Genomic DNA, 13,769 nt, shown 5'->3' with positions numbered 1-13,769 from the left:
AAAATAAAGCTGCTTCGGGTCTCTTTGGAGGTATGCTATTTAAATGATGCATGGGTCCTAAGAGTCTGGAGGTCGCGCCAAAGCTACACTCCATTCCTAAGCACTGGAGTGCAGTTTTGGTGCAGCTTCCAGATTGTTCGGATGCATGCATCATTGAAACAGTATACCTCCAAAGAGACCCGAAGCAGCTTTATTCTGGCAGTCTGTAACAGGCCAAAGTAAGAAATTCTGATATCCCCTATTTCAAGGATAGAGAACAACAGCAGAAAACTTGCTTTGCATATAGACTAGACTAAACTGACTAAACCAAGTATATGTGGTAGCTTTGTGGGTATCAGTGTGACCACAAAAGGGGTGGAACCATGAAATCATAGAGCCAGAATTGGAAGAGACCTCAAGGTCCATCCAGTCCAACCACCTGCCATGCAGGAACACACGATCAAAGCACTCCTGACAGATGGTCATCCAGCCTCTGTTTAAAAACTTCCAAAGTAGGGGAGTCCGCCATACTCTGAGGGAGTGTGTTCCAATGTCAAAGAACTCTTTCTGTCAGGAGGTTCTTCCTAATGTTGACATGGAATCTCTTTTCCTGTAGTTTGCATCCATTGCTCTAGCTCCTACTTTTTGGAGGTGCAGAAAACAAACTGCTTCATCTACAGCATGGAATCACTTAAAATATTTAAACAAGGCTATCCTATCACCTCTTAATTTTCTCTTCTCCAGGCTAAACATACCCAGCTCCCTAGGTCGCTCCTTTTAGGGCATAGTTTCCAGATCATTCGCCTTTTTAAAGAAATAGGCCAAACAGGAAAGTAGGAAGAATAGCATTATATGTCAGGGTTGTTTACAACTGGGAGGAGATCTAGGATGTAAATCCTAGGAAGGTGGAGAGCATCTGGGGAATTAAATGCACAGATATAGGGTGGGGGACACTTGACCTAATGAGACTACGTGTGAAAGTGATCTAGGGGCCCTAGTAGGCCACCAGTTGAACAAGAGTCAACAGTGCGATGCAGCAGCTAAAAAGGCCAATGCAATTTTAGGCTGCACCAATAGAAGTATAGTATCTAGATCAAGGGAAATAATAGTGCCACTCTATTCTATTTGGTGAGGCCTCACCTGGAATACTGTGCCCAGTTCTGGATACCACAGGGTTTTTTGTGGGGGTTTTGGGCTATGTGGCCATGTTCTAGAAGATTTTCTTCCTGATGTTTTGCCAGCATCTGTGGCTGGCATTTTCAGAGGACGTTAACAAGTTGAAGCATGCCCAGAGGAGGGGAACCGAAATGGTAAAGGGTCTGGAAACCATGCCCTATGAAGAGAGTCTTAGGGAGCTGGGCATGTTTAGCCTGGAGAAGAGAGAGTTAAGAGGTGATATGATAGCCCTGTTCAAGTATTTGAAGGGGTGTCATATTGATGATGGACCAAACTTGTTTTCTGCTGCTCCAGAGAATAGGACCTGGAACAATGTATGCAAGCTACAGAAAAAGAGATTACACCTAAACATTAGGAAGAACTGCCTGACAGTGAGAGCTGTTTGACAGTGGAGCACACTCCCTCAGAGTTTTTAAAGAGAGGCTGGATGGCCATCTGTCAGGGATGCTTTGATTGGGAGTCCCTGGATGGCAGGGGGTTGGACTGGATGGCCCTTGTGTTCTCTTCCAACTTGATGATTCTATGAATATATATGGGTGTGTATATATATGGGGACCTATAGAAAGTACACAGAACACATTGCACAGAAACATTCTTAACGTATTCAAATGAAACTGAAAAAGAAAAGTGTGAATTATTGAGTGCTGAAACTATTCTTACACATATGATTAAAGCATGGGAGCTTTGCACCTGCTAAAATACATTGCTTTCTAACAACATTCACATAAAGATTTCGTAAGAGGAACAAACAGAAAGCTTAAAATGACCTTTGCTACTAAATAACATTTATTGCCCCCATTGTAATGTTTGATGATATTACATTGTGGGAGGACATTACTAATAAGGGGACAATCTAGTGGCAATAAAGCCTTTATGGCATTTCCACATCAAAACATAGATTGTTCATGTTTGTTATTGCCATTTTTTCTCTTCAGCCCGGCTTTTATGTTATCCAGTGTTGCAACCATCTTGGGTCTCTCTTTCCCCCACCCCTACTACTCAGAACTTATTTCTTTCTCATAGACTTTTAATACAGAGATTCAACAGCTCTTCCTTTCTTTGAAAATTTGCACTAAGTTGAATGAACTCTAATGTCCATTTTAACAGGTTTTTTTTAAAAAGCCTAGTCTCTGAATATTTCCCATACTGCTGAAGCTAAATTTACTTATTTTCTTCAAACACTGCCACAAGAAAAGATGAATCAAAATTATCAGGCTTTTAATGACTCTGTTGCTGTCATATTTTGTTTCTACATGGATGCAGATGAATCAGATTCCTGGATATGAACCAAAAAGCTGCCCTTGTTTACCAGGGCCAATTTCTGTTGGCATTAAGAACAGTTCTACCATGGGGGACACACTGAAGGGACAGAGGATCATAAACATGCAAGCTGCTGAATTAGTATGTTCACAGCACTGAATAATTCATATTAAACTGCTATGCAGATGCAGGATTTATTATTTCCACCCAGAGAAAGACAGCTTTCTCAACCTTGGAAATGCAATGGAAGACTGGACTGTACACATATAAATATGAGTTCCTAAATAACTGCCAGTCTCTCTAAGATGTTCTATTCTGGCCTATAAATATGTAGTGAGCTACCAGTAGCTTTCAAGTCCCAGTCTGTTTGGCACCAGTATGCTGCCGGAACAGACAGCTCTCTGAACTGCATGGGCTAACTCAGCCAAGGAGAGGCTGAGGAAAGGGGCCATTGTTCAGTGGTATAGCACATGCTTTGCATATCTGAGAAGCCAAATTTAATCTCTGGCATCTAAATAGCTCAGATGCCAAGGCTTCTGCAGCTGCCAGTCAATCTATACTATGCAAGACTAACTAATCAGACAATACAAGACAATAATCATTTTATGTCCCAAACATCAGTATTTACTGTATGAGGGCTCTTGAAGAGTTGATACTAATAATCATTTTATGGTCCAAATGTCAGTATTAATTGTCTACTCTGGGGGACAGGGTAACCATGCAGCCTCCAGATGTTTTTGAACTGCAAGTCCTAGCAGCTCCAGCCAGCATAGCCAATACTAGGGAATGCTGAGAGTTGCAGTCCAGCAATATCTGGAAGGATACTTGATTCCCATGATTTTCTCTATCCCCAATGCACAGCCCCCTTAAATGGAAATCACGGCTTACAAGAATGAAGGGGATGGTGGCAGGGGAAGGTGATTATAAATTTCTGCATAAAGAGGAAGAATAATTGGAAAGAGCTGGGGATCAGGAGGTGAGAGACATGATCTATTTGAACAAATATTCTTGAAGACATGGAAATAAATCCAATGCTAGCCACCACTAGAGTAGACCTCCTGAATCAATGGAACTTACATAAATGTTGACAAATCAAATTCCCATTAATGGGTCTCTTTTAGATAGGACTAATAACTGGATCTAGGCTATACACAATGAGCAGTTTTTTAATCATGGTTTCGATGTGGGCATGTACAGCTCAGTTAAAGGGTATTAACTCAACATAACTCTACGTAACATCACACCAGAAGTCCCAGTAAAAACACAAAGGAAAGATGAGACATTTATGATGAAAAATGTACATGCTATGGTTTGCAAGGAGCTTATGTTATGTCTTTCCCAGATCTAGTTCTGCAGCATCTCTCAGAAATCCTCAGCTGTACATTTAATTAAGAAAGTTGGTAGCTCCCTTGACAGCTATAAAGGACAACAACTGTTTATAGCAATGTCACACCAATGACGGGAATAAGCAAGCTGTTCAAAGAGCAAGAAGAAGGAAGACACAGGCCCTATTCGTTTGTAACCTACCCAATAAATCTGTTCTGTATTTAAATTTTTACTACTAAGCACTTTCAGAATCCATGCAGGTCAAATGTTATAAGGCCAAATATCCTGAGTGAGAAATACAGTGTTTTCAAGTCATGAAGAGCAGCCATTAGGCTAAAGAGGAGCTATCTAAGCAGGGCTAGTAAACGTCCCAGTTCTACTCTGTCTGACTTTTTCTGGCCAGAAGTACATAATCACTTGTCCTCAAGGCTTTAGTATATCAACTCTTCAAGAGTTAAATTGTCAAAACATTTCATGACATTAAGGCCATCCAATGATTAGGGAAGTATTAAATATAGCCTGAACCTACATTTTAAAAATTCATTCTCAAATCTTCCAGGAAAAAAAAATCTTCTCAAGAAGATCTGTGGATTCTGTGCTTTAATTTGAGCCCTCATGCTTAATTCTACTTGCCCTAAAGCATTAGCCACATGCTGGGCTGGAGATTGCTACTGCAATATATATCCAATGCCCATGGCAGAGATGTTTGCATAATTCAGATCTCTTGCCTACTGTCCCTGCTTGAGTACACCGACACCGATTCACTTCTTTGAATCATATGGAGAATTTTATTAAATGGCCCACAGGAATGGCAGTCAATTCTATATTTGGGGAGAAAATTATTAAATTTCCACTCAACATGACAACCCAAGATTAAGCATGGTAATAGAAGACCATCTATTAAACCAGACCTTAGAAAATCTCATTTAAAAAACCACCTCTTTTAGAGGCTATTTCTACTCAGCTTCATTCATGTAACACCCCATCTTCAGTCAAGAGACCTAAATGAAAACCCTGAACTGGAATGAGGGTGGTGAGAATTTGTGGATGCCAGAGGTTTCAGCACATATCCAAACATCTTTTAAATACAGTAACCAAATGCAAATCAAAGGTTTACGGAACATATTAAAATGTATACACTTTTCATACACATTGTTTGCCATTAAGTGAAAAACAAATCTACCTAATACTGTATGCTTCTCCCCTTCTGTTTTTTTAATCTATATTTCTTCTTAGCATTCTGACCTTGCTATGACCTCTGGAAAACAGTATGACTCTTCTCTTGATGACATCTGTGGAGCATGGCCATTGCAAGCACATTATAGTGTTACCATATACATTGATATGCTGCCATGAGAGGATATCAGCCCCTCCTCCTGTTTCAAATCAAACCCTAAGAATAGTCTTTATGTTCCTTTAAATAGTTAATGCTTTGCCCAAGGTTTGCAGGGGGAAAACAAGCAAGATTTTTCTAACAGAAAATAATTGAATGCAAGTCCATTATTTATTGTTCCAGATAGAATAATATAATTAATCATTCAAATTTTAATGAGCAAGTGTGCCCTTTTTTTCTTTTTAAAAAAACAGAATTGGCCTATAGGCCGTAAATATCTGCTTAATTCAGATGTGATCAGAACTAACTCTGATCCCACTTTAACTGGCATGCATCCATTTCATGGAATCCTGGTATCTGTGGTTTGGGAAGGGGCTAAACCTTCTCTAGTGTCACCTACCAAACTACATTACTAGAGCTTTCTACCAAAGCATTGTCAGTATGTCATGAAACTATAAATCCCAGGATTCCACAAAACTAAAATCATATCAAAGTAACTGCGTAGTGTAAGTATACCCTAATTTGTCTTACTCGTTACCCCTATATTTTGACTGCCGGGCTTGTATGTATTCTGTATAATGCACACAGCAGAAGTTTATCTCTTGTAGGGGAGAAAAAAACTGATTTTCTGATAATTTGGGAGGATCTTATTTATTTATTTATTTAAGACACCTCTGTATATACTCATGTATAAGTCTAGAAATTTTAGTCAAAAAATTGACCCAAAAATCTGAGTCGACTTATCCATGGGTAGTGTAAGTACTGTACATTAACTTTCATAAAAATAGAAACTCTACTATTGTTAAATACAAGAGTATAATCTGTCCTGGAAGGACTGACCCACCTTTCATCCATCCATCCTTCAGTGTGAACACAGTTATGCCTCCTGTGATTTTGTAAGTTCTTTGGTACTGTTTTCCTTTGCTTCATCCTTTAGATCCTTTGTTACATGACCTTAAGTCTTATTCTTGATTTATCCATAGATCATATCAAAATCCATAATTTTGGCCACCAATCCTGCTCTCGACTTATACATGAGATCAACTTATAGTCGAGTATATACAGTAGTTCTATATTGCCTCTCAGCCCATAAGGGCTCCTGGGGCAATGAACAAATAAGAACAATAAAAACAATTTAAACATTAAAAAGACACAAACTTTTTAAAAACAGATTAAAATAATTTCTAAAAACCTTTAAAAGCAGTTTATCTAAGAGCAGACATAAAATACAATTCTAACACAGTTAAAACAGAACAACTTCAAACACTGAATGCCATGTTGAACAGTAATGTTTTGGCTGCCTACATGATGCTCGAAAGAAATGGAGCCAGCCTAACTTCCTTGGTAAGGAGTTCCACAGGCAGAGTGCTGCCACAAAGAAAGCCCTTTTACAGGTACATACCATCCTGAGGCACTGGGACATGCAATAGGGACTCCTCTGTGAATCTCAAATTTCAAGTAGACTCATAAGGGAGAAAGTGGTCTTTCAGTCTAAGCAATGAGTGTATAAATACTCCTACTGCAATGCCTCAGAAGATGCTGCAACTCATCCTTAAGGTGCACATAGCCTCAGCAGTATCCTCACAGTATTACAAAAGATACTGAGGTACAACCTTCCAGTCTTTTAGTAATATTGCTGCATTTCCATCTGAACACATGACTCATCAAACAGTACCCAAAACAGTGGTAGAAAGCAGTAAAAATGTCATGTAGCATCATTTTTGCATAAATTCCACCACCATGGCAAATAAAATAAAATAAATCTCCCACCCCCACAAGAGTTAGCCATCGTTAAACAGAAGGAGGATTGCTAAAACAAAATTACATCCAGATTTCTTTAACATAAAGCACAAAAGAATCTTGTGGCTATTTGAATAATATAAAGTTTTATTCAGCATAAATTGAGTATGTGGAGTCTAGTCTACTTCACCAGGCACATGGAGTACAGTCTCAGTAGGTAGGTAAAGCACTTAAGTCTTTAAGATGTAACAAAACTCTGTTGCAGAAAAGGCAATAAAGACTAACATGGCTATTTGCCAGTTTCTCCCTAACATTTAAAAATGTTCCACAACAGTTGCAGGTGTTTTCTATGGGACACCTATTTTGCAGAGGTGGTTATATGAATGGGTGGCACAATGTAATTTGGTCCCAAACCAACATAATACATAGCTAAACCAGCCCATTTCCAACTTCTGCTCAAAACAAAAATCAATACACAAGTCATTTGTCAACTACAGAGCCTCTATAAGATGATTTACCATCTCCTATTTTGCTTCTCTTGTTTCTTGTTCAGTCATTGTTCTGGAAAACCATTTTAGCTCTAACTGTAGGGGCTGCAAAAAGTCTAAAGCTAAAATAATCTAAATTGTGTTTGTCTGCATGCAAATCCTACTGATTTCAACAACCTAGCAGCTCAAATATAAACATGTTTTGTAAGAAGGAAGCCCCACTGAGTTCCATGGGACAAAATTCATACTTGCCTCTCTATTTCATGAATGTTGTCACTGCAAGTTTTCCAAAATAATATTGGAAATCTAGTAAATATCAAAACATGGCTTTGTTTGAAAATTCCAGTTTCTCAGTAGCAGCCATTGTACAATTGCAGTCACTTATTCCAGGCAAGACATTATTTGGTCATACTGAAGGCAATACACGCGATCTCCAACCCCATAACTGCCTTACCCCAATTATGCTTAATGAAACTATGCCCTGAGGTAGATTCTTCCACCATCATTTCACATTAGTTGCTAGAAACAGGTGAGGCAAGCCCTTTCCTTCTTCATGTCCATGTGTCTCCTTATGGAGACCAGAAGAATGATACAATCTGTGTCTTCCTGGAATGGGCTGGACCTGAAGAATCTTTTAGATAGGGAAAATATCTATATCAATGCTGCACTGAGCAAAAGGATTTTTGGCTGCACTGATGGTACTGAAAGCTCAGAAAGTAATAGGAAGACTACTCTTACAGAAGAGTAACATAGGTCCAAAACACACTGTAGAAATAATCTAGTGTGAGACTACTTTACCTGCCCTGGCTCAATGCTAGGGAATTCTGGGAACTGTAGTTTTATGAGTCATTTGGCCTTCACTGTCAGAGAGATCTGATGCCACAATACACTACAATTCCCAGGATTCCCTAGCACTGAGCCAGGGCAGTTAAAGTGGTCTCCAACTGGATTATTTCTAAAGTGTGTTTTGGACCATAGAAAATTATCTCTGTCTCCCAGTTACTAAGTTGTTCATGGTCTGGACAGAGGCAGGACAGAAATAAGTGGGAATGCGCCTCAGATCAATAGGTGCAGAACAGCAGGGAGACAAAGAAGGAAGCCATTCCCCTATCTGCTGCCCTCTAGAAGCTTTGGACTACATCCCTCCCCACCTTCTTCAATTGCCATTGTCTGGTCCCTTTAATTAGAGATTATGAGAGCTATAGTTCTCAATGGCACCAGATTTGGGAATATAAACTGAGTGAAGTGATGGCAAGAGCAAAAACCTAAAAAGAATCTAAAATGTCCTGCTTACTTAAGAATTAAATTCACTGAAGACACAGTGGTTTCTAAGTAAAAATGGTCAAACTACAGCAGGTGAGAAAAAAAGGCAGACTCAAGTAGAGCTGAGTATGGCTAGCAGATACAAAATTAAGATGGTCTAAAGCCCACATATGTTTAAAAATAATAAGCTGGAATCTCCAACTGTCAGAATCTAGCCTTTAAAAAAAATACACACGCACAGCATGCATCCATGTGTGTGTACCTGCTCTTGACAAGTGACTCACATGATTTATGCAAAAGTAATTGAGGTTAAATTATTTGCCACATAAAGTTCCTTACATCTAATTTCAACTTGCAACCTAGAAATGACTGAAATAAACAAACCCATATGTCACTAAGCAGCATCTTGCCAGCTGGGCCTAATTAGGGTCATTTTGATTTTCTTGAAGAAATATTTCAGATCACTATCCTTTGGTCTTTCATCTAGGATAAGTGCCTTACCATTCTTTATGATATCAGCAATGTAACAACTAGGAACCTGGTCTGCTGTTGTGGCTGTTTTTTTTTCTTAAAGTGCAGGGACTGTCTGTTAGATTTAATACATCTGTCTTGTCCTTTCAGAGCAAAACAAGGTGACAAGTTACAGTTTTGACCTTTTTATTAAATAAATGCCCAACTCAGACATAATGTAAAACCATATATGAATGAACTACAGTTTAAGGATTACACATATATCTACATTACCCTCTGCCTATGCATGATAGAAGGCTAACAGTAGCATCCTTCTTCAGCTGTAAATAAAGCACAACATTTTCATCTCAGCTTAGGAAACTAGTTTATTCTAGCTGAAGTTTAAACCCAGCTCCTTGGAACTAACCACATCTAAAATATAACCAAGGTTTCTTTAGCTGAAACATAATGGAAAAGTATGGTGGATACAACATGGAAGAAGCAAAGGTAGAGGACAAAGAACATGGGAGCCAGAAGCCTACTGTAGCTTGTTCTTAAAGCCAAATCCAGGAAATGCTAGTTGAAAACAGGCCAGAGGAGCACCACGCTATGACTGTTGCTTCCAACAGCTGAGAACAAGAAAGAAAAACATCATTCTCTCTACTCTTTGACTGGAGATAACAGTGGGGAATTCCCACTGTTACCATTGTTGGGTGCTCTAAGAGAGTGAGATGCCCTTTCTGGAAAGTGGGAGTGGGCAAAAGAAACTAGATTCTCTGCAGGCTAGATCTTAATCACACTGATCTAACATTTCATCTGAACCATGTCTAAAAATAATTTTCATACTTTGCTGTTGTGTGCCTTCAAGTCATTTCTGACTTATGGCAACCCTAAGGCAACCCTATCACTGGGTTTTCTGCGGCTGAGAGTGACTTGCCCAAGGTCACCCAAAGGGTTTCCATGGCTAAGCAGGGCATTGAACCCTGGCTCCAGAGTCATAGTGCTCAAACCACTATACCATGATGGCTCACAGTTTTCATAATACTGCATCTAAGTAAGAACTGCACTGTGAACTCCTTTTATTCATTTTAAATTTATATATCACTTCTGTCTAAAGAACTGTTTGACACATATAGCCAGCCAGATCTATTGTTTTAACACATTGGTAAAATCCTCTTATCTGAGAGGTTTGTCAATTTGAAGTCTCCCTTATGAACTCGCAAAGAAAAACGCTTTATAGTCATGAAAACAGCTCACATTTCTGAAACGGGACTTTTAACCATTTAATGAAATTATAAAGCATCACCTTTTGTTGCCTGGCAAATGTTCTCTCATATTTATTTTTACCTGGGTTTGTCTGTCTCAGTGAGGCCCCTAGTGGAGATCTCCACTTATCACAGACAATTCTATAAAACATGCAAAAACGAACAAAGTATCAAGGGCATTAGAGGGAAAGAACAGAAGGTGGCTTTTCCTCCTGGATTAATCTGGTAGAAAGCCTTTTCTCTCCTCTCTCCACGATACCTTTCTGGATCCTATATGGCCCACCAATTCCTCTCCTGTTCAGAACCACCACAATTTTTATATCATGGAAGGAGAGCAAGCTCCTATCAACACACCTGAAAACACAACTAGGAAGATCCGCCAAAAGAAGTATTTTTGGAAAGAAAAATGCCTGCAGGATATATTGAAAATAGGAGCATACCGTTCATCAGCACTAGATGGTGGGAGAGGAAGGAAAATTACAAGTTTGTTGGAAGAACATCTTTAAATAGTCTCTCTTCTTAAAACAGTATTTACTGTTTATCTCATGAAAGTAATTAATGTAAAACAAAAGTAAATAAATGGACAGATTATTTATTTATGTTTTTAAAAACATGGTATTTTTACACAGTGTATACTATGCAAAGTAGCACTTTTGTCAGTAAAAGATCTTCCCAGAAATATTTACACCTGGTCCAATAATCAATTTGATAACACATCTTCAAAACCAGGGGTATAATGATAGAAACACAAACCTACAATTACTCTGTCCAAAGCATACAAATGTACCCAAGACAAAAAAGGAGACTACTTCTCTAGTGAATAACCTTGACTATAAAATGTAATCACTAGAAAAATGACATAAGAAACTGGTCTGCAGTAATTTCAAACTATTCCTTTAAATACAGATTTCCCCCCATAATAGCCATTGCTCTGGATTAAGCAGTATTCAAACCAATGTTACAAACAGAAAGCCACAAAGAACAGTTGGATTTCGTCTACACCTCCAAGCCTATGACCTACCCTACTCCCCCAAATTATGGTCTGCAAGTTTAGCAGAGGAAGGTCTATGTACCCATAAATCTGCACTTGACCCTTGTCCCTGTCGTCCTTCATCGTTTCCACACCATGTCATTCCCTGTTCAAAACCCACTCCTGGGACTTCAGCAATTGAAACACAAAACAGCAGCTGTTTGGCAACACTTCTAACCCGAAACAGCAAATGCAATGAGATTTCATTTCACTAAACGTGCAGACCTCCTCCAGTGCTGAGTGAAACAACAGCCCCCCTTTTATGGGGGGGGCAGCAAGCATTGTAGGGGGGGAACCATCACTGGGGAGTAGTGGTGATTTGGGGGTTAGTCCTTGTCCTACTCCAGAGTAAAATGTTTTTTTTCTTAATGTTACTCACACTCCTGTAAAAACCTCTCACTCCTTTACTCCTTATTCCTACTTCTCAGCCCTGGGGGAAAGCCCTGGTTGCTTTGTAAGGCTGCTGTGTGTGTGAGTGTGTATGTGTATGTGGGTGTAAAAGTGTCTCTCTTTGCCTACCAGTCCCTTCCCCATTGCAATATAATAACATTGTTAACAGGAGTAAGGAGTAACAAATACATTTTGTTATTCCTTATTCCTTCTCCTGTAAAAACCTCTTCTGCTTTTATTCCTTACTCCTACTCTCCAGCCCTGGGAAAAACACTAAAATGTAAATGCTTTAAAAAACAACAACCAAGGAGCAAATCTATAGGAAGTATATGAAACAGAAGCTGAAATATGGTGGAATATTACAGACAGGTATCTTGATCAGACAAGACCTGTTCTCCTGCCTTCCTTTCCCCAAAACCACACAGTTCTTGGTATTCCCTCTTTCCTCACACTGATGGTTTCCCAGGATGGGAAGGATGACACTTGCAAGGCCCAAGGCACACACACACACACACACATATACACACACAAATTTTGCTTCTTAACACAATCAGCCCTGGTTAGTGCTTGGATGGGAAACCACCAAGAAATATCAGGTGCTGTAGGAGACATATTTCAGAGGTAGGGCCTGGCCAGATCACCATTGAGGATCCCTTGCCTAAGAAAACCCCCTGAAATCCATGGGGTCGCCATAAATCCAGACATACATACAGAGAGTCACAAAGGGAAGGCAGAGGCTGTGGAAAGCACCACTGGCCTTATGACCCCATCCAGCCCACCTCTTCCACGATGGAGCAAAAATGCAACCTGAAGGCAAGGCCTGCCCAACAGGAGCCCCTTTGGAGCCTTGCTGAAGCATCCCTGGGAGGGTGGCTCCACGCCTCCTCCAACCCAGCCCCGTCAGCTGGCAAAATGGATGCTTCGCCCCCACACAGCCCCCTCAAGGAAGGGAGAAAGGGCCCTCCAGCTCCAGGGCAATGGGTTTAAGGCCCTCTCTCTCCTTGCCTCCCCCTTCAAAAGTCCCAGTGCTCCCCCTCGCTCTCCCTTCCCTCCCTCAGCCTTCATCCCTGACTAAGCATCCTCCCAAAGAGAGAGAGAGAGCGAGAGGCAGGGCTGCTCATCCTTCCCAGGCCTGGCGCAACCTGCTCAGCCTCAGCCCCAGCGCCCCCCAAAAAGGAGACAGCCAGGCAAGCCCCCCCCCCCCAACACAGCCTCCCCCTTCCTTTCTTCCTTCCTTCCTTCCTTCCCCCTTCCCCTGGCAGGGAAATGGAAGGAGGGGGACTAGCTGCCATGAATCCCCCCTCCACCCACAAACACCTCCATTGCCTTCCCAACCTCTTTCTCTCCGTTTCTTTTACCTCAGTCGCCCTGGTGGACCTCGAAAGCCACAGGAACAGCTCCTCTTCCTCTTCCTCAGAAGCAGAGGCTGAGGCAGGAGAGGAGAGGAGAGGAAGAAGGTGCTTTTTCCTCCTCCTCCTCCTTCTCCTTCCTTTCCACTCAGAAGCAGCTGCTGAGGAAGGAGGAGAGGAAGATCTCTCCTCCTCCTCCTCCTCCTCCTCCTCCTCCTGCTGCTGCTGCTGCCTCTGGGTCCTGGCTGTGTATCTGTCAGGCTGTGCTCCTTCCCATTTGGAAGGAGGGACCACTGCACCCTGCTCTCCTAAGCAGCCCTGGACTGACTGGCTCTCTAGTCTCCAAGCAGAAGGAAGGAAGGAAGGAAGGAACAGGATGGCTGGGGCGGGGCACGAAGAGAAGCCAAGCCTAGCCTTGCCCTGGCGGCCCCCCAATTGGGTGCTGAGGGCCTGGAGAGCGCATGCCCACCGCCACTCTTGCAGCAGCAGCAGCAGCGAAGGAGCAGACGGGGCTGGCACGCGCCATCGCCCAGGGCGCGCGCTCTCTGCCTTCATTGCCTGGGCTCTTTCCAAGCAGCGCAGGCACAGCAGGCACGCTGCCTTTACGCATGCACCCAGACACTTCCAAGGGAAGGGAAGGGAAGGGGAGGAAGGCCCCGTGCATTTTGGCAAAGGGCACACTTTGCAAATGGCAAAGGGCTGGTTTAGGGTGGGGCTGCT

At 41.4% G+C, this 13,769-nt stretch overlaps 1 protein-coding gene across 1 annotated transcript in view; it reads right to left on the bottom strand.

Moving 5' to 3' along the window:
• RAI2 (retinoic acid induced 2) overlaps nt 1-13,454 on the bottom strand; it is a 50,300-nt gene extending 36,846 nt beyond the window's left edge. The window contains exon 1 of the mRNA XM_089508069.1: nt 13,059-13,454. The gene's annotated coding sequence lies outside the window, so the exon portion shown is untranslated. The remainder of the gene's footprint in view (nt 1-13,058) is intronic.
• Nucleotides 13,455-13,769: the final 315 nt, after the last annotated feature.

Source organism: Sceloporus occidentalis, unplaced genomic scaffold, assembly GCF_023333645.1.
Source record: "Sceloporus occidentalis isolate IW3139 unplaced genomic scaffold, rSceOcc1.0.p SCAF_2, whole genome shotgun sequence".
NCBI classification, from domain to species: Eukaryota; Metazoa; Chordata; class Lepidosauria; order Squamata; family Phrynosomatidae; genus Sceloporus; species Sceloporus occidentalis.
Note: the sequence above shows the minus strand (reverse complement) of the source record. Positions and strands in the feature narration are given on the sequence as shown.